Consider the following 20,392-nt stretch of genomic DNA (forward strand, 5'->3'; position numbering starts at 1 on the left):
ATCAGTCCACTAAAAAGAAAACTGTAACATTCAAGTAAGCATCTTCAGAGAAATAGAGACAAAGATGTACACTATTACTATAATGCAAATATCCATTATTTAGCACCAAGGAGAGCACATGCAATAATGTCTGCTATTTCAAGAACATTTTTGTTAAAGGTACATCACATGCAGGGAAGCCGCTTTTCCAAGGATAAACATACCTTACCCTGCAGCATCGCTGAAACAACCAATCCCTGGACCCTAAGAGTTGTAACCCAACTTTTTATACTGACCCTAAGACAGCTGGATCTTACATTAAATTCACTCTCTAGTTAACTGTGTTAGTGAGGTTCCAGCACAGTTTTCTAAAGAAAGCAGTCTGAATCAATAACCACACCAATGCTGCTCAGAATGTTTGCTCATAAGTAAATAAAAAGCATGATCCCAACATGAAGGAAATTTTTCTCCTTCCTGGCCCTCCCAGCTCCATTTAAAGACTGTAAACATGAATAGAAAGATAACCTTGAGAACAGTAAAGTCACCCATACCATCAATAATATCCCTCTAATTCACTTCCTGATTCTACAGTGTTTTCCTAAAACAGGGCAGTCTCAACAGGATGCCAGGAATTCAATATTGCTTTTAAAAGATATATCAAACTGTCTGGAATATACAGTGATGAAAACTGAATACTGCTACTGAAACCATACTAAATTAAATACATGCTTTCTCTAAACAGAGCTTCCCCAATAAAGTCACAATGTTTTTTCTGCCTTGGCTCTCTTACAATCCATCCCAACAAGTGAGGTCAGTCCAGCTGCACTCCTGCTAACAGCTTTTTTCTGGAGCAACCCCTCCCACACCCCAAAAGAGTTTTACTTTTATCTGTGGAATTCTCTGCCAGCCTCGGCCTGGAAAACTGGGTGGACCCTAAGGACAGGTGTGGGAGGTGGCCCAAACTGATAGTTATTGCCAGCATAAAGCTGTGATCTTTATAAGCTTCAATTTGAGGCTTTGTACCATTAGTGATTCTTTCTCCACTCCTTTATGGAAGGAGGGAGAGAAAGCAAGCCAAAAAGATGAGTTTCAAAATAGAAAAATCACCACTTGAATTATGAAATCCTCCCAACTCTACAAAGAACTGTTGAAAGTAGCCAAATGGAAAATGTCAAGGTTGTTTGGGTACATGCACAGCTATTAAACATGAGAATCACGGCTTCAAGGTAGGGGTTGGGGGGATAAAAAGCAGGAGCAGAAAAAGAGGAGCAGAACAGGGCCCAGCCAAAGACCCATTTGCTCAGAAGGGTCCCTCCTGGCATGAACTCCTCCATGTGGGGCACCCAGGCTGGAGGAAAGCAGAGGGTTACACAGAACATTTAGCAGACTTAACATTGGATTAAACACACTACTGCAAGTTTCAACAAATGTTCATGGTATACGTAAAAAACACATTTACAACAAGAAAGAAGAGAGGCACCTGGAGACATCTGACACTGGGCATGCTCTGCAGGCAACTCAGTGCGCACATGCTCTCTACCAGGTTGGCGCAGCCTAGCCACAAAGACCTTGGCACAGAACACTGCAGGATGACAAAAAGGAAGGAAGAGAAGAAGAAGCAGTTAGAGGCCGCAACAAATCACTCCTTCACACAGGCAACTTGAATGTTAGTTGGGCAGGGGGTGCACCCTTGGCAGCTTGGAGGTCAGGGGTGGTAGTCCAACAAAACTTACTGAAACCTTGGGAGAGGGCCCACTTTCTGTCCTACGGAAAGGAGGTTTCTGCTGCCAACTACTAACTCCTCAGGATACAGTGAACAGAATCAAGAGGGAGAGAAAGAATGTTTAAATGAAAACCACTAAAGGGAACTGTAAAGTTTGAGAGCAAAACAAGATTATGGTGCGACTGTCACTATAACTTCATAAAAGTAATGGTTTTTGGTCTATGGCATGTAATTATAATTGCTATCATTACATCACCTACCATGTGCCAGGCACTTTAAATGTGTTCTCTAATTCCCACACCACAGTGTCAGGAAACTGAGGCTCAGAGGTAAGTCATTTGCACAAGGACAAACAGCAAAGGAGGGTAGTGTCAGAATTTCAAACCTTGATGGCTGCTATTAAAACCCACATTCATTCCACAAGACTATGATGCCTCTATTATCATTGATCACCTGATATTTTATCATCTGGGTACAGTTTTGCACATCCCTAAATAAAATTACAGGAGACCTAGAGACATAAGGCAAAAAGAACAAGAAAGATAAGCGATAGACTGATTGATAGATACAGGAAATAAAAGAGCTGATAAAAACGCATCTGATTTTGAGCGTCATCCACATCTCTGCCTTCCCAAAGGAAAAAACTTTAGAATAATCATGATTTTCATTTTGGACTTTGCTTACAAAGTTCATTTGACACAAGTAAGAATTTAAAAAGCTTCTTTCATTTACCCATTCCCATTCCTCTTTCAAGAGCTTGCTGGTTTTAAGGGAATTAAGAAAAAAAGTAAAATATAAACATACGCATTATGGCTACTATTTTTAAACCATTAGATTATTTACGGTATTCAATAAGTACTTCTTCAGACCTAAGGTCAATTAATTTACTCTGCCAAAATCAATAATCATGTCAAAAAAAAAAAAAAACCTGAAGGTGGGTGTTTGGGTTCAACCAAAATACTGCAGAAGCCTCAGACCCAACCTCATAAACTTGTTTATTCTAGCTATAATTAGGATGGTTAAATATACTCACTTTCCTGGGACAGTCCAGGTTTACACTGGTCCCAACATAACTTTCACTCTCGAAGTGTTCTGGTTTGGTAGATAAATTCTATGGTTACCCCAACATTAATATAAACAAAGTCCACTATGCTTGAAATCTGACCCGATTCCTTCCTATCCAGCATCTGTACTTTCTAGCTATATCTCACCTATAATGTAACTAGAGTATTGAGATTATTTACAAAAGGTATTTAAAGAATACAAAACCAGAGGACTCAAATGGAATTAAAAAAACTGAGGTTTTTGGTAACAATGAACATGCCACACATTTCCAATAGTGTGCTTTCATTTCAAAGCTTCCCATAGCCAATACAGTAAAGTATATCACTGATACTCCAGTCACACATATTTTGCCACTCCAACACTTTCATAGAGTGCCATAAAAGATGCTGAATAAATGTTTGTATAATATCATGAAAATAGCTGCCATTTATCAAGCTCTTGTTTATGCTAGAGAGCTGACATAGTAAACCCTCAAAAAAACCCTTGTAAGACAAGTATTATTCCATTTTACAAATGAGGAAACCAAAGATCAGGAAAGGAGAGCTTGATTTGTTGAAACAGCAACTTGTCTAAGGTACAAGAAAACAAGGGCTAATTGATGGCGGAATTAGGACTACAAGTTAATCCTGTCTGACTCTAAGCAAACATGTTTTCTTTTAACTACAACAAACTCTCTCTATCCAGAGATACCTAGCAAAATGTTTAGGGCAGAGAAACACATTACGTATGTATACACAGATTACACACATTATTTAATTTAAACAAACTTCCAACATCCTCATAGCTCAAGTTAAGTTTCTTTTTTGGAATCTTTGTAGTTATCCAAATCACAGAATCACTCAGATCTGAGAACAGAGTTTAAGGATTATACTTGTATTCAGCAACTAATACCAAATTAACGGCAAAGCTCATCTGCAAATCAATTTTCATTTACTCACTAAAAACAGAGTCCCTCTGCAAGGTTTAACATGTATTTGCCTCAAAGGGTAAAAACCATGAAGGCATAACGTACTGTACCCTGATTAGATTCTGCTAATAACTTGAGATCCAGAACTTAAAAAAAAAAAAAAAAGGACCAATTTTCACATTCAATAAATCAAAGAATCATAGACTGTGAAAACTGGAAGACCAATTAGTTCAAACTTCCACTCCTGATTTCAGAAGTGAAGAAACTAAAGCCCAAAGAAGAAAAGTAATGATCTTCCCAAGGTTTCCTAATCATCTAATGATCAAATTAATACTTATAAGAATATGGAAAACAACATAAAGAAAAACTTCTGAGAACTTAATTTCAAAATATTAAACGTTTATTACAAGTATTTTTTAAAACTTGATATTGAACCTGTATATCTAGAAAAAGATTTTTAAAGGACCCTTTGAGGGTCCAGTTTCCAAGAACTTATCTGTATAACATCCATGGAAGATACTTTGGGGTATAGAGAGTGATGCCAGTGTTCATAAACAAGTATTAGAACTGCCCTACTTTCACACTCAATTACCCTGAAGCTAAACAACCAACCACAGTGCTGAAAAATAGTCTTTACTCAACAGAAAATGCCACTCTAGGAAATACATCCATCTTTTAATAAAGTCTATACCTGCTCATCTAAATAAGGCTCCTCTTAGGTCTAATGATCCAAGAGGACATTGATCTAATTTGAAAATAATGGCTAAACATAAAAGTTCCATATTTATCAACCTAAGAGCATTAAAATACAGCTCTGACCACAAGCAGTAATTGATTCTTAAAGCTGCTAATTTTAAACTTAGGGACCTGGTTGAAAATCCATGTTGACTATTGTGGAATAACTATTATCCATCACTCTTTAACTGAATAATGTAAAGATTTCTTCATATAAGCTATAATCACAGTGCAGACTATTATCTCTCCTTTTCTTTTTTTTTTTTTAACGCTAACAGTGGTCTATGTTTAAACTTCTGGAACACTATCTCATTGTTAAAATATGTCTGAAGAACTTACCCTGATACCGTGGGTATTTACCAATTTTAACAAACACTTATTGACGTACGTATTAAGCTAACAACAATACAAACTAAGCCTCTTTCTTCTTGAGACTTCAGCCTGGAGCTCAAGAGAAACCCAGAGGGATCACAGTGGGGATGCTTAAGAGAGGCCTTTCAGGGGTAGAAAACCCCTAAGAAATGTTTGTTTTAATTTCACATTTAGCTACTTGTAATGACCAATATTCTAATTTAGGGTTGTTCACAGAGAACAGGAAATGATTCACATGGGATTCTAACATTAACAGCAAATACCCAATTAGACTGATTATATTTGTATGTTCTATAGCCAAAGAAAATAACATTAATCAAGGAAACTGATAGTGTTTATTAATTTTGTCATACCCACTGTATAATCAAAAACCAAATTCAGGGCTACCATGCTGAGAAAAACTATAAGACAAAAAGAATAATAGCTTTTGGCATTTTTCAAAAGCAAAAAGTTATTAAAAGAGGTAGGAGGGAAATGTCCTAGGCTCTCTTCCTATTGCCATAGGAACCACAAATCAAAAGGGAAAAGTGGCTGCAGGCACCTTGCCTCTGATTGGCTAGCTTTAAGAAGAACTCACAAAAGCTAACTTTGGTCTGTGTCTAGATGGAATTGTTTTGAATATCTTGCCCTGATTCCTTCTCAAAGAGGCAATTCTTTTAAAAGCTACTCAGAGGTATTTTATGTTAATCGTCTCTTTAATGTCACTCTGATTTAGAAATAATGCCCTATAAATCCCAATTTTTTTCTTTCCACAGAACCATTACCAGCTTCTTCCATCATCACGATTAAGATAACCAAGTTGAGGGGCTTAAATACTATTCCATTCAACAAAAAACTTACCTGACCTTATATCTGCAGACAGAAACGCAATGAAGATATTCTCTCTCTCCTCCAGCAGCTTACAGGAGGGAATTTTGAGAATGTGCCATGTAAATACACACACACACACACACACACACACACACACACACACACACACACACACACACAAACACACACACAGTCTTAACACACCCAAAGGAGGAAAATGCCTGAACTAAGCCATAAAGGATGAGTAGGAGGCAGCCAAGGGAAAGAGAGACACACATTTCCGGCAGAATAAACAGCATTAAGCAAAGCCAAACAGCTAAGAAATGGCAGTCCTATTCAAGTATCTGCAATTAATTTAGCATGACTAAAGTATTTAAGTGTGAGATGAAGAAAGCCTGATAGAGAGGGGCCAAATCACAGAGGACTCCCCTAATACCATCCTATCGAACTTGAGACTTCATCCTGTAGGAAAACAGCTCTTAGGCTGCGTGCTATAGCTCACCAGTAAACAGCCAATCCTTCCCAGGTGTGTGGTCCAATTTTTTATCAACGTGTATGAGATTTTTTTCCCCCCCGCAACTCAGTATACCTACTGCTTCAACAATATGTGTCACAGGAACAGAAGCAGGTCATGCAACACACTGGCAAGGGTGGGGGTGAGGTTCTTAGACTAAGAGGAGATAAAGCATAATATCAAGCCAAAGCCAAGCCAATTCAAGCAAGCATCAAAGAAAGATGCTGTTCTCTAGAACATGTGGGGAACATTTGCCACATGCAAGAATAGAGAAAAAAGAAGTTGGCTCAACAGTAACCCAATGATAAAGAAAGGAAGTAAACAGTATACAAAAACTGTATATGTATTTTTATAAATATTGTGAAATAAGAGTGTTTAGAATGGTTTAATTCCTTCAAATGAGACATCAAAAACTTTAACATTCAAACCATTGCTAGAGACATTGATGAGACAACTATTAAACTTTTAAGCAGAGGAATGACCTTTGGCAGCTGGAGTGAAGCATGTTAAAGAGAAGTTAGAAAGATAAGTCTATTAGAGAGACTAAAGACAGCCCCTCATTTTTATTTTACAACTAATGCAAATTTCTTTCAGCTGGGCTACAAAGAGTAGAACAAGGGCTAACACTTACCTTTGGAAGTACATGTCTAAAGTCAATTTTTTTCCAATAAAACTCCCACCATAATACAAAGAGTGCCATGATAATGAAACGGGAGCTACCAAATACAGAAGGAATGAGAGAAAATATCTTATTTCATAGTAATCACTTGGCGATAACATGCTCTCCACTGGGAATCTCTATCCAGGAGTGGGGATTTGGTCCTGAAGAATGATACAGTAGGTGGGCTCAAGGAGATTATGTAACTCCAGGCCTCTAAACCTAGATGTGAAAGCTATAGAGTATCCATTCCGTTTCTGCTGGAGGCTGTCCTCATCTCAAAGCAAATAAAGCAAGAATTAAAGTTAATCCAAATTAGGAACTATCCTATTGTGTCTGAATTCTCAGACTGTTGCTTTTCAAGAAGCTGCAGTAGTTGTAATGAAAACAGGGCCACAAAGCTTTTAAAAGTGTCTTCTAAGAGTCACAATGTAGGTTTCTGCTCTTATAATGTTTGATGGCAGCCTACAAGAAATAGCAAACTCTCACCAAATAATTGTATTGTTTTTAAAACTAAGAACCATAATAATCAGGTTGTAGAATTATGAATTCTACAACCTGATTAACTTTTGTTAAATCATAGTTTAAAGCTATTTTCCAAAGTGTTTTAAAGAACTGAACACTGGTCCATGCCTCAATGTGTGAAAGGCTTTCATTTCCTTATAATGGTATTTTATTATAACAGAACTTGACAGTAACCATGTGACATGTAACCAAGAACGTTAATGCTTTAATTCTTAGCAACTGTACTGTAGAACTACATATTTATAGATAAGGTACCACAAGGTATTTTCAGGCTGGGATATATGTTAAAGGAAGAAAAGGGCATGGGGAGAAGGAGGCAGTGGAAGGAGAAAAGAAAAAAGGATAAGAATGAGGAAAATTGAAATCTACTTTCTGCCAAGTTTTAGAGATGCAAACCCAACCAAACTGTAGTGGAATCAGGATTCAAAGCCAGAGCCCAAACTTTCCTTAAATCCTACTACTAAAAACAAAACAAAACAAAAAAACCAAAACTTTCAATGTCCAAATATCTCATCTTATATGATTATCTAAAATAAGATACCAGAACCCAAAACTAAAATGGATCTTCACAGTTTTCTTTGGTAGAGGGACGAAGGGTAATTTTTCTTTTATAATTTCTATTCATCCATATTTTCTAATTTTTCTCCAATGAACATCTAGTACTTATAATAATATTTTAATACTACATTGTATAATTTTAAGTGATGCTTTATTTTTGTTTAATTATATAACTAGTTATATAAGTTGTTACAAGTTACAAATAGTAACTTGACAATTTAAATAAAAACAAATTCTTTTCCCAAGAATTAATTGAGTCTATCTCAAATACCTGTGGTTTAAAATGCTGAGTACTAGAAAAGTATTTTACCTAGTGACCTTCAGAAACAGCAGTGAGCATCAAAATGGTAACAGCTTATTCCTGAGTAATTTCAAATGAAAAAAAAATCATCCTTGTCCACTTCACAACTACCACTCATGACTCAAAACTGTCACCACGTTTTTTCAGCACTCTAACAGAAGCTGGAGAGAGGAAGGATTAGATGTATGAAGGGGGAAGCAGAATCGCTATTCGAAGCAGCATGACAGAGAACAGGATGTAACAAAATAATCTATTTCCGGCATAGCCACATGGGTCCTCAGTTGTACTAGGACCTGTCTGAGGTTCAACTGCCAATAAGGAACAGATTCCCCTAGCAAGCTCCAGGTCAGATCAGTTTGAACCCAATCCCAATGGGGTTTATCCAAGATCCACAAATCCTGAGACAGCAGAGAATTAAACAACAGTTAAATTAAGTACATCTGAGCCTTTAGGCAGTTAGCATCTCTGGTCCAATTAGGAACATTTTTCAGGACTAGGGGAGACCAATAAACTATAAATTTAATATCATTTTCAATAAAAAATGTTAAATGTAAATGAAATTTACAAAAAAGGATAATTTGGGAAGGAGATGCAAATTTGTATTTGCAGAGTGCCTACTAAGTGCCAGACACTGTACAGCTATCGTGATCTCATTAACTGTCACACCACCTCTGGACAAACAGGTATCTTAGTTTTAAAGAGGAAGAAACTAAGGATCAGAGACATCAAACCACTTGCCAGAGGTCAAAAGTAGTAGACTTGCAACTCTGACTCCAAAATCCCTACTTTCTTCCCTGAATTATACTACCTGTCACTTCCTTTGCTAGACATTAAACTCCCTAAAGCAGCAATTTTCCCCTGATTTACTTTCAAATTTTATCTGCTTGTCACTCATCTATACTGCTGATGGGAGCGTAACTGGTATAACCTCTCGTGTGCAACTTATAAATACATACTCAAGACTTGAAAAAAGTGCACATCATTGATTCAGCAATTTCATACGTAGGGAATTATACTACAGGAAAAAAATAAAGATATGTCCAAAAATATAGCTAAGAAGATGTTCATCACATGACTGTCATAACAGCAAAGGAAAAAATGCCCAACAATAGACTGGTTATTACAGATCATCCAGAAGACAGAATATTATGTTTCCACCAAATAAAAATCATTTTTATAGGAGTATATTTATTGACCTAGAAGTAAGTTATATAAGAAAAGGAAGTTACAAAAACACATGAAAGAATGCTCAACATCATTAATCATTAGAGAAATGCAAATCAAAACGACAAGGAGATATCATCTCACACCGGTCAGATTGGCCATCATCAAATCTGAGTGCACTGAATGTAGGTGAAGCTAAGCAGTGATGTTTGACACGTCAGGTGTATTAAATGCATTTTCAATTTATGATATTTTCAACTTACCATGGGTTTACTGGGACGTAACCCCATGGTAAGTTGAGGAAGATCTGTACAACAGAAGCAGCAGCCAAGGAACCAGTAGGAGAAATAATGGTTTTTATTTAAAGACAGTCACGGCATGGAAGCAACCTAAGTGTCCATCAACAGATGAATGGATAAAGAAGATGTGGCACATATATACAATGGAATATTACTCAGCCATAAAAAGAAATGAAACTGAGTTATTTGTAATGAGGTGGATAGACCTGGAGTCTGTCATACAGAGTGAAGTAAGTCAGAAGGAGAAAAACAAATACCGTATGCTAACACATATATATGGAATCTAAGAAAAAAAAAATGTCATGAAGAGATTAGTGGTAGGATGGGAATAAAACACAGACCTACTAGAGCATGGACTTGAGGACATGGGGAGGGGGAAGGGTAAGCTGTGATGAAGTGAGAGAGTGGCAGGGACATATATGCACTACCAAATGTAAATTAGATAGCTAGTGGGAAGCTGCCGCATGGCACAGGGAGATCACCTCTGTGCTTTGTGACCATGAGAGGGGTGGGATAGGGAGGGTGGGAGGGATGGAGACGCAAGAGGGAAGAGATATGGGAACATATGTATATGTATAACTGATTCACTTTGTTGTAAAGGAGAAACTAACACACTATTGTAAAACAGTTATACTCCAATAAAGATGTTAAAAAAAAAAAGGAAGTTATAATACAATGAAAAAAGTTCAAGAAACCTTAAGTGAATAAAGCCTACAAAATCAGGACTTACATTATATGATATCATTTTATTTAATAAAACACATATAGGATACAGAATTAAATACAGGTGATTTTTTACTCTTTTTGTCTACCGTAGTTTTTCAGATGCAGCCAATATAAAACTGACAATATAGTATTCAAGTTTCTCACTCCTTTCTCCTCCAGGCCACCTCAAAACAGAGTAACTGGCATTTCCACACTATTACTTGGGGTTCTGGCCCTAGCAACTTTTCCCTTGGTTCAGGCCCATTCTCCAATGAATGTGGAGAGCAGGTGGGGTTAAGCTAGCTATCAGGTTTGGTTGCACTCTGAGGTGACAAAGACATTACCCTAATAGCTGAGGATACCCAGCCAGAGAAAACTCTTCACCAACAGTGTTGCCTTAGGAGGCTACCACTTCTAAACATCTGACAATCTATACTCCACACTGCATGACACCTGAAAAGAATTACAGGTGCAAGAACTAAAACTCACCTTGTTTTGTAGACTTCATCTGAGAACCAAGAGACATCTGCTCTCAATATCTATACCAGGGCACCAGCCCTACCCTGAGTCAATCCAACCTCCCCTTCTTTACCATTGCAGACGCAGGTGCTGGCGGCACCCCTTCCTCGTCCTTCTACCAACTCTCACAAGCCAAAAAGCTTTAATCAGAGAATTTCTGTTAGTGCCTACACAACAAGATCTGACTACCCTATAATATCAGTACTGAACCAAAATCCTTACCCTACTTTCATGTAAGAGAGTGCAAAGTTTATCATGTTTTAAAAAGAACATTAGAGTTTATTTCCTGGCAGTCTTGTGGTTAGGACTCCATGCTTCCACTGCAAGGGGCACAGGTTCGATCCCTGGCCAGGGAACTAAGACCCCACAAGCCGCTCGGCATAGCCAAAAAAAAAAAATTAGAACATACAGAAAGTGGAAACTTTTTTTCCCCTGATATAATGAACACTCTCATTTTTTCTAGGAAGAAATATCACTTTCAGAAAGATGGCTTAAGGAATGTTACTGCATCTACTCTCAATAGGTCTGACAATTATAGTCAGACCACACCATAATCCTACTTTAACTCTTTCATTTTAAACTGATTATTCATTCAAAAAGTTTACTGAACATGCCAGTATACTAAATGCTTCAACAGACAACACAAGAATTCTGAAAACCAAATATTCTGGTATCAAAATTATTTCTGGAAATAAAGCTATATTATTTCCCAGTTCACTAAAGGGAGATAAATGGCTAAATTCCTAAAGTATAAAATACTTCAAAGAAATGCAGTTTCACTGCTTTCAAGAGTATTAAAACTCAACCTCCACTAATGGTATTTTAAAAATCACTTCCAAAGACTTTCAAAGCTTCCACTATCTAACATGCTTCCTGTCTCACTGTACCTATCGAACGAAAGTTGGTCTTGCTAAGAAATCTTTTGAGATCAAACCTTGCACCATTTAAACAAGCCCTCTAATATTTTCTAAACACTGCTCATTTCTCGAATACCTATTTATTTTCAGAGACCTAACCAGCCCCCATTCCAAAGAAACACATATTCCAAATTAGTAGAGTCTCAATGTTTAAAATTTTATACACACACACACACACACACACACACACACACACACACACACAGAGGGATGTATCTAGAAAAAGATCGTAATCAAAAGTTTGCTTCTTTAAGCTAGGAATAGCATGAAAGTGAGTGGTCCAAGCAAACAGATATACAGGCATTTATCAACCCTTAATTAAATGTATAGTAAACTTTGCATTTGCTCTACTTTCTCATATAATCCCCATTGTTCTCATATCCTAAGCAGACCTTGGTTTCAAGTAAGAATGAAGTTTTGTGCCTCACAATCCATTGGGCTCTAAGAACAAATGAATCTGTCTTTCAGCCGGGGGCTAGGACTGCCTTAGTAAGGATTCCTGCTGCTTGCTGCACAGCAAGGTTGTCTTTGATTCCCTTCACACTGTTTCCTGAAGGCAACTGGGTAAGGGGAGTTCTTACCGCTTGAAGCCAGAGATTTCATTAAATTCTGGAGCTGAAAGGGACCTTATAGAGACCATTTTGTCCATCTTCTTAAAATGTTTTTCTAGCCCAGGTCTTCTAAATATCTCACGAGGTGCTTTTGGTATGTCCCCCCTTGAAAGCACCTAGTCTCAAAAGCAGATAACTGCTGCGAGACACATGCTACGATAAGGTCAACCTATACGCTACAGACCTTTGTGCAGGAGTACATATGAACACAGGTAGACTACAACACTCTGGAAGTTCTCACACAAAGGAAGTAATGAAGTCAAGACGTAAAGGCCCAATATCAATTTAAGAGATACTGGACTACTTTGTCAAAAACGCTATGAAGCTCCATTGTTTTAATAACTTTATGTATGACTCAGCTATAAGTGGTCAGTCAAAATGTTCTACAAAGCACAGAACACAGATGTCACCATCATAATAAATTTTTTATTAACTCTGAGAAAATACAGAATTGAGAGGAGGATCAGAAGACAAATCTCATGCAGGCATTTTTTTTTGCTGCATTTAAGACAAAAAAAATATTCCATGATCCACATTTCTTTTAATCAACGAATTAAAAGTCTAAAGAGAAACAATAAAAACAGCTACCAAGATTGGGATGTGAGCAAAAAAAGGTTGAAAGGGTGATATTAACTTTTACTTTGAAAATAATCAAATTCAAAAACCAAAAATTGGTCTACAGGGGCTTCCCTGGTGGCGCAGTGGTTGAGAATCTGCCTGCCAATGCAGGGGACACAGGTTTGAGCCCTGGTCTGGGAGGATCCCACATGCCGCGGAGCAACTAGGCCCATGAGCCACAACTACTGAACCTGCGTGTCTGGAGCTTGTGCTGTGCAACAAGAGAGGCCGCGACAGTGAGAGGCCCGCGCACCGCGATGAAGAGTGGCCCCCGCTCGCGGCAACTAGAGAAAGCCCACGCACAGAAACAAAGACCCAACACAGCCAAAAATAAATAAATAAATAAAAATTTTTAAAAAATTGGTCTATAAACCACAAGAAAACACAAAGTACTAAATTTTCCTATAAAATTTGTACTTTATTTCCAAATAAACTAGGTGTTATATTTCCAAAATAATTTATAAAAATAAAGTAATACAAGTAATTGATAAGACAATTTACCAATTTACAATGTAATGCTTTCAGGTCCTCACAGTGCTTGTACAGAGTAGGAACTCAATAAATATTTGCTAATTTAACATGTAAAGTCCAGAAGGTTACATGCAAAGCAAAAATTTGATTCAGAGGCTAGAGAAGAATGTAATGTTGTAATTTTAAAGGGCTGATGGTGGACACTTGTTTTTTGTTTTGTTTTGTTTTTGCGGTACGTGGGCCTCTCACTGTTGTGGCCTCTCCCGGTGCAGAGCACAGGCTCCGGACGCGCAGGCTCAGCGGCCATGGCTCACGGGCCTAGCCGCTCCGCGGCATGTGGGATCTTCCCGGACTGGGGCACAAACCCATAACCTCTGCATCGGCAGGCGGACTCTCAACCACTGCACCACCAAGGAAGCCCTGGACACTTGTTTTTTGACTACATCACCTAATCACAATGTGATTAGGTGAATAAGCACATACTCGGGAATAAGCACATACTCCAAGTTGAATCCAGGACTTCTACGGAAGCCACAAGAAATCTCTTTCCCCACTGAGCGTGAACATAAGAGGATGAAAGCTGGAACTGCCCTCATGCTACCACAAGGGACAGCTGGTTCTAGGAGGTACTACATTCACTCTGAGGAAGAAACCTGAATCCACATCTACCTCTGGATTTTTCAAATTATAAATTCCCTGGTTCAGCTTAAACCAGTTTTGAGTTGGGTTTTCTGCCACTTTCTACTGGAAAAAAATCATAACAAACCTTAAATATTTAGTTCAAATAAAACAGGCAAAAGCCAAAAACGTATTTGACATGGCCAAGGTCTTAAAGACAAAGAATATTCTGCAGATGAAACATTCTTAAATTTATATTTATTTTCCTAGGAAGTTATTTTATTCCACTAAAAGTATTCAAAACTAAATGTTCTAAGAATATCCCATTCCTGCTATAACACAGATACTAGAGAAAGAAAAAAATATGTAACAGGGTAAACTAAACAAAACACTAAGAGGAATGCAGAAAGAAAGTACAGCAGAAAAAACGAGTCCTGATTTTCCAAGGAGCTCTGATACCCAATACTGAGAAACCTGACCCACCGCTTTATAGGCATTTAATTCCAAATAAGCAACGAGGTTGGTAGTATCAAGTGCAAGCACCAAATAAATACATAACCTTAGAGCAAGGAATATATTTATCATCTAAGATTACAAAAGTCCTGCAAATTGCTACAGACACAGAATATCACTATTACAAGCAGCGCCTAACCTGTGCCCCTCCTGTAACAACTAACCTTATTCTATGCATTTTTGCGTAACTTTAACCCTTCCTTTATCTTATTTTACTACATTTATTTTTTCCTTTCATCTTCATTTATCCACTTATTTTGTTTTTATCTTCCTACACTGTATGGGTCATTGTAATCACTCAAATTCTTTTTTTTTTTTTTTGAAATAAAGTAAGTTTTAAGTATATACTAACAATAGCAAAAGTCATTACATTTCTGAACTGAGAAAAAGAAAAAAGTTGAAAATTTAAAAAACTATAGAAATAAAACTCTAATACTGATAGTCAATACCATAAAATGTGTCATCACTGTCCAGGCAAAACTGACAACCACATGTGGATATTCCTGCAGCCAGGTTACTGCTTCTCTATCAGCTGTCAATAAATTATGCAGTTTTTAACTCAGAAAAATGCAAATGCAAAGAAGTTCTGTATTTCTTCAAGAATCACTTACTTGGAAAGGAGAGAGAATATCACAAAAGTAAGAAAGCACCATAGCACAGTGGACACAGCATGAGTTTTGATTTTTGTTTTATTTTGTTAATTGATAGAGAAACACACTAAACTTAAATCCAACAAACCTCTGGATGTGATTACCAATTTATAAGAAATACAAATGAGATCAGAATATGTAGACCTAATAAGAACATAATTAGCAAAATCCAAATTTGGGGAAGTTACACAGAACAAATGACCAATATAGTTTCTTCAATAAATACATAGCAAGAAAAAAAGATGGGAGAGGCAATTTTTATAGATTAAAAGAGATTTGAGAGACTATTAACTATATGCAATGTATGAACCAACTCTGTCTCCCGAATTGAAAAAACCAACTACTAAGAGACTTTATGAGAAAAACAAGACAAATTCCAACAGAGGGCAATACAATATAACCGAGCAGTGCTCCGAAAAACTGTCAAGGTCATCAAAAACAAAGTATGAGAAAATGACACAGCCAACAGGAGCCTAAGAACACACGACAACTGAATGTAAGGTGGGATCCTGGATGAAATCCTGGAGCAGAAAAAAGACATGAGGTAAAAACTAAAGACAGCCGAATACACTATGGACTATAGTTAATAATAATGTGTCAATAGCAGCCCATGACCACGCTAATGTAAGATGTTAATAATGGAGCACACTATGCAGGGGAAGGGGGTGTATATGACAATTCTGTACTACCTGCTCAACTGTTTTGCAAATCTAAAACTGTTCTAAAAAGTAAGGACGATTAATTTAAAAATTATTTGTGAGACAATTAGGCAAATATAAACACTATTTGATATGAAGGAATTACTGTTAAGTTTTTAGGTATAATAATGGAACTATGTGCTCTATATGTGTGTGTTTTTATCAATTTTTTGTTTTTAAGTCCATATCTTTTACAGATACATACTGAACTACTCATGGATGGATGAATGAATAAAGTTAAAAGGGTAGACTACAGCAATGTTTCCCAAGGTTTAGTATTCAAGGTGATTTCTGGTGACACGTAAGGGTGTTTAAATGTTTGACAGCTATACATTTAAATACATTATAAAAAATATACAGCTAGCACATCAAACCCATGATTTCACAGATTTTCACTGCTTAGGGTAGGTTTCCCTTAGGAAAAAATTTATTAAGACTAAAAAAAAAAACCACTTAGGCAGAGGCAAGTTAAGATTCTAGATTCACACTATGTGACCTTAAGCAAGCCAGCTGTTTCGAGGAGTACAGCACCTGGTACATCCAAAGCAGGCACTCAATAAATATTAACTACTGCACTACTGATAAAAAGCCAGTCTATCAACAGAACTCCAACAAAGGAGAAAAGACTGGAACTGGGGAGAATGAGTTAAGCACAGAATGAGGGAGGAAAGGAAGCATGAGGGCTTACAGAGGCAATTTGGGCAGGGGCAGGCAAGGCTTCCCCTGTTCTTCTCAATCTCCCCAAATACTGACAATCTGCTGATGCCCATCTACAACCTGGAAACTCTGGAGAAGAGTTTTTCTTTTCTTACCCCAGGATGGGAAAGAGCACAAGGCTTTGTAGAGATAAAAAGAAAGGGAGGAAGGGAGGAAGGGAGGAAGGGAGGAAGAGAGGAAGGGAGGGAGGAAGGAAGGAAGGGAGGAAGGGGGGAGGGAGGGAGGAAGGGAAGAAAGGAGGGAGGAAGGGAGGAAGGAAGAGAGGGAGGAAGGGAGGGAGGAAGGGAGGGAGGAAGGAAGGGAGGAAGGAAGGAAGGAAGGGAGGGAGGAAGGGAGGAAGGAAAGGAGGGAGGACAAGAGAAAGAAAGGGAGTGAAAGAATCACTATGTGACCTTGAGCAAAAAAATAATTCTCTTCTCCAGTCTCCATTTCCTCACATGCTAGAATGTGGAAAATAAGTCTATCTTTCAAGGTTATGGTGAAGATTAAAAGGAACAGTAGATGTAAATCTGGCATTTAACGAGTGTTAGTTTCCTTCCTCCTTACTTTGGCAGGGTGATAAGAGAACCCTTGGTGAGTAAAAGAAGTTGGGGTGAAATACACAAAAATAGTAAAGAGCCTTGGGTTGTATCAGTTTTGAACCAAAATAAAGGAGGAGAGGAATTCCGGGGTCAGAAAGTTTGGGAAATACTGGGAAACATATTATTAAAATGACAATTACCAAGTGAATTTCTAAGAGGAGGAGATTACTGTGCAGCATTTACTAAATTTACTTGACCTAAGGAAGCAACTCCCCGTAATAGTGATCCTATTAATCTCACACACATACACACACACACACACACACACACACACACACACACACACACACGAAAAAAAAAAGGGAGGGGGGAGGAAAGGAAAGGTTAGCAGTTTACAGCAGCTGACAAATCCTTCAAAATGACAGCTGCAGTATTACTATCTGGACAGATCAGAAGTCAATGTCTGGTTTAGAGGCAGAGGGAAAGAAGGGATGCTTTTTGATCTTCTGAAAGGAGTTACTGATGCCAACAGCTTAATTTTCATGACCAAGTCATTTAAAACTAAGAGATGATAGTGAAACAGAAAACACCAAGTATTAAATGGAGTGAATGTATTCATTTTAAATAAGTACATATAAACTTCTGATACAAGATGGTTAATTCTCATTTGTCCTCCTAAATTTATTCCTTAATTCAATCAACTGGGCAATTGTATGGCATGCACTGTGCTAGATGCTGGGACTATGCTATGAACTGAATATGACATGACAGACATGATCCTTGTCCCCATGGAGGTTACCTTCTTAATAAAGAAGCTGACTGTCTAGTGAGGGATTACGCAATACATTTATCAATTACAATTATGTTAACAGCTGTGAAGAAAAAGAACTGAATGCTGGAATAATATGACAAAGGGAATCTAACCTGTAGGGGTACCTAGGGGGCCCAGACACAATCCCTGAGGAATTGATGCTTGAACTCAGCTCTAAAGGACAATCAGACGTTAAATGGGCAAGAAAGGAGTTAAGGGTGAAGCCTCCCTGATAACAAATAATAGACGTTAATGCTTGTTAGGTCAAGACAGAATCTGGTGCACTGGAGGAAGGGGTGGGGGAAAATCACTGTGACTCAAGTATGGAAAGCTAGGGTGAAAAAGAGCAAAAATAGACAAGACTCAGGAGGAAGACAGAGGTGCCAAGGCTGCGGTTTCTGACTCTGCAACTGAAATCATCAAAGGAATATCAAAGTAAAAGACAATGGCACTGGAAACCTGGCTAGGGTGCTCTCCACAAATATAAGACATTTCAAGGAATTTCTATTAAATATAATAGAGAAAAAACTGGACTGGAAACAGGGTTCACTGCACGTAAACAAAGAAAAGTCTACCTGAAAAGTAGAAGAATTCCCAGCAGAACCTCACTTCCTAGGTCAAAGCAGCAAAGGCTAGTAGGAGTGAGTGTCCCTGAAGCTGTCAGTGAGGCCATTCGAGACGGATCCTAACGTGCTTCATAAAGAGCACCAGAAGCCAGGGGCAAGCCAGAGCAGTGACCTGGCTTAAGCTTGCCGCAGACAGTCTGCTGAATAAAGCAGATACTCCTGCAGCTGGCTTCTAACAAAAATGGCCATTTCAATCACAAACGGGCAGCACTGCCCCAGCCACAACAAACTCAGAAGTTCCTCACCCTGGTGACTTCCTTCTGCCACTCCCCAAATGCACCTGCATCTAGAATCAGCAGAGAAGACAGCTAACCTACATATTTCCCTTTCTTCACGAAACATAAATAGCCACAAACCTAAGAAAAATATGTCCAATATCACTAGTAATTTAAAAAAATAAAATTTTAAATTCTTTAACCAAATTGGGATTTTAAAAAATTATTAATACCTTAAGATGGCATAAACATGGAGACAAGAGCACTTTCAGAGACTATGGTCAGTTTGATATGTCATGTTCATATGAATAACAGAAAGTGGGTAAAACCTTTGGCTATATAAAATACACAGGCACATTTTTTGTGTACACTCTTTGACTCAACAATTCCACCTCTTAGAACTTACCCCAAGGTAATACTCACAGATTTGTTCAAAGATTAAACTTCAAGAAAGAGCACCAGCTTTAAGTTGCTATAAATTAGAAATAACTTAAATGTCTAATACAGGAGTGGTTTAACTACCATTTGCATATTCATGCATATTTGGCACCCCTTCAAAATGTTATAAAGAAATATATGATGGTTCAGAAAGATGTCACAAATATTGTTGAGTTTTAAAGGCAGTTTGCAAAATAATTTTATGTGTGAAAAACAAATATGAAACATACATGAAAGAAAAAAATATGTATATGAAGGCAGAGAAGTAAACCAAATATTAACAGCAGTTATCAGTGGAACTTTTTATTCTTTTTGTTTCTTATTTTACATAATTTTCATTTTCAATTTTCCTATAATAAATATAAATTACTTCTGTAAAAAGAAAATATAAGTTTCTTACTCTACTCAACATTTTTTCAAGTTTTTTAACAGTACTGGGCTAATTGGGTAACCATGGGAAGTAAAAATGAATCTTGATCCCTATCTCAACCAAAAAAAAAAACAATTATTTTGAGATGGTAAAAACATACCGCTTCTAGAAGACACAGAGTATCTTTAAGACCTTAGAGGAGGCAAAAATTTCATAAACAGGACACAAAAACTAGTAACTATGAAAGAAAAAACTGATTAATTCAACTTCATTAGTATTAAGACCTTCTACCCATCAAAAGACAATATTAAGACATTGGAAGTGCAAGCCACAGAACAGGAGGTGTCTGCAATATGTATGTCTGACAAAGAACTCGTTTCCAGACTATAATAAAGAACTCCCACAGGGCTTCCCTGGTGGCGCAGTGGTTGAGGGTCCGCCTGCTGATGCAGGGGACATGGGTTCGTGCCCCGGTCCGGGAGGATCCCACATGCCGCGGAGCGGCTGGGCCCGTGAGCCACGGCCGCTGAGCCTGCGCGTCCGGAGCCTGTGCTCCGTGGGAGAGGCCACAACAGTGAGAGGCCCGCGTACCGCAAAAAAAAAAAAAAAAAAAAAAAGAACTCCCACAAATCAGTAAGAAAAAAGACAACTCAATTTTTTTAAAGGGTCAAAAGATTTGAATAAGCATTTCTCTAAACAAGATAGCTAAATGGTCAATAGGCACAAGAAAAAAATGCTCAACATCATTAGTCGCTACGGAAATG

General features: G+C 37.7%; 1 long non-coding RNA gene across 2 annotated transcripts in view; it reads right to left on the bottom strand.

The window, feature by feature from the left end:
* Positions 1 to 1,459: 1,459 nt before the first annotated feature.
* Positions 1,460 to 20,392, bottom strand: part of LOC102984533 (uncharacterized) — a 38,549-nt gene continuing 19,616 nt past the window's right edge. The window contains exon 3 of one of the 2 annotated variants that reach the window (XR_448867.3): positions 1,460 to 1,561. This is a non-coding gene — a long non-coding RNA (uncharacterized lncRNA). Of the gene's footprint in view, positions 1,562 to 1,712; positions 1,778 to 20,392 lie in introns of those variants that run through there. The other variant, XR_008615730.1, reaches the window with a different exon arrangement.

Source organism: Physeter macrocephalus, chromosome 2 (assembly GCF_002837175.3).
Source record: "Physeter macrocephalus isolate SW-GA chromosome 2, ASM283717v5, whole genome shotgun sequence".
NCBI classification, from domain to species: Eukaryota; Metazoa; Chordata; class Mammalia; order Artiodactyla; family Physeteridae; genus Physeter; species Physeter macrocephalus.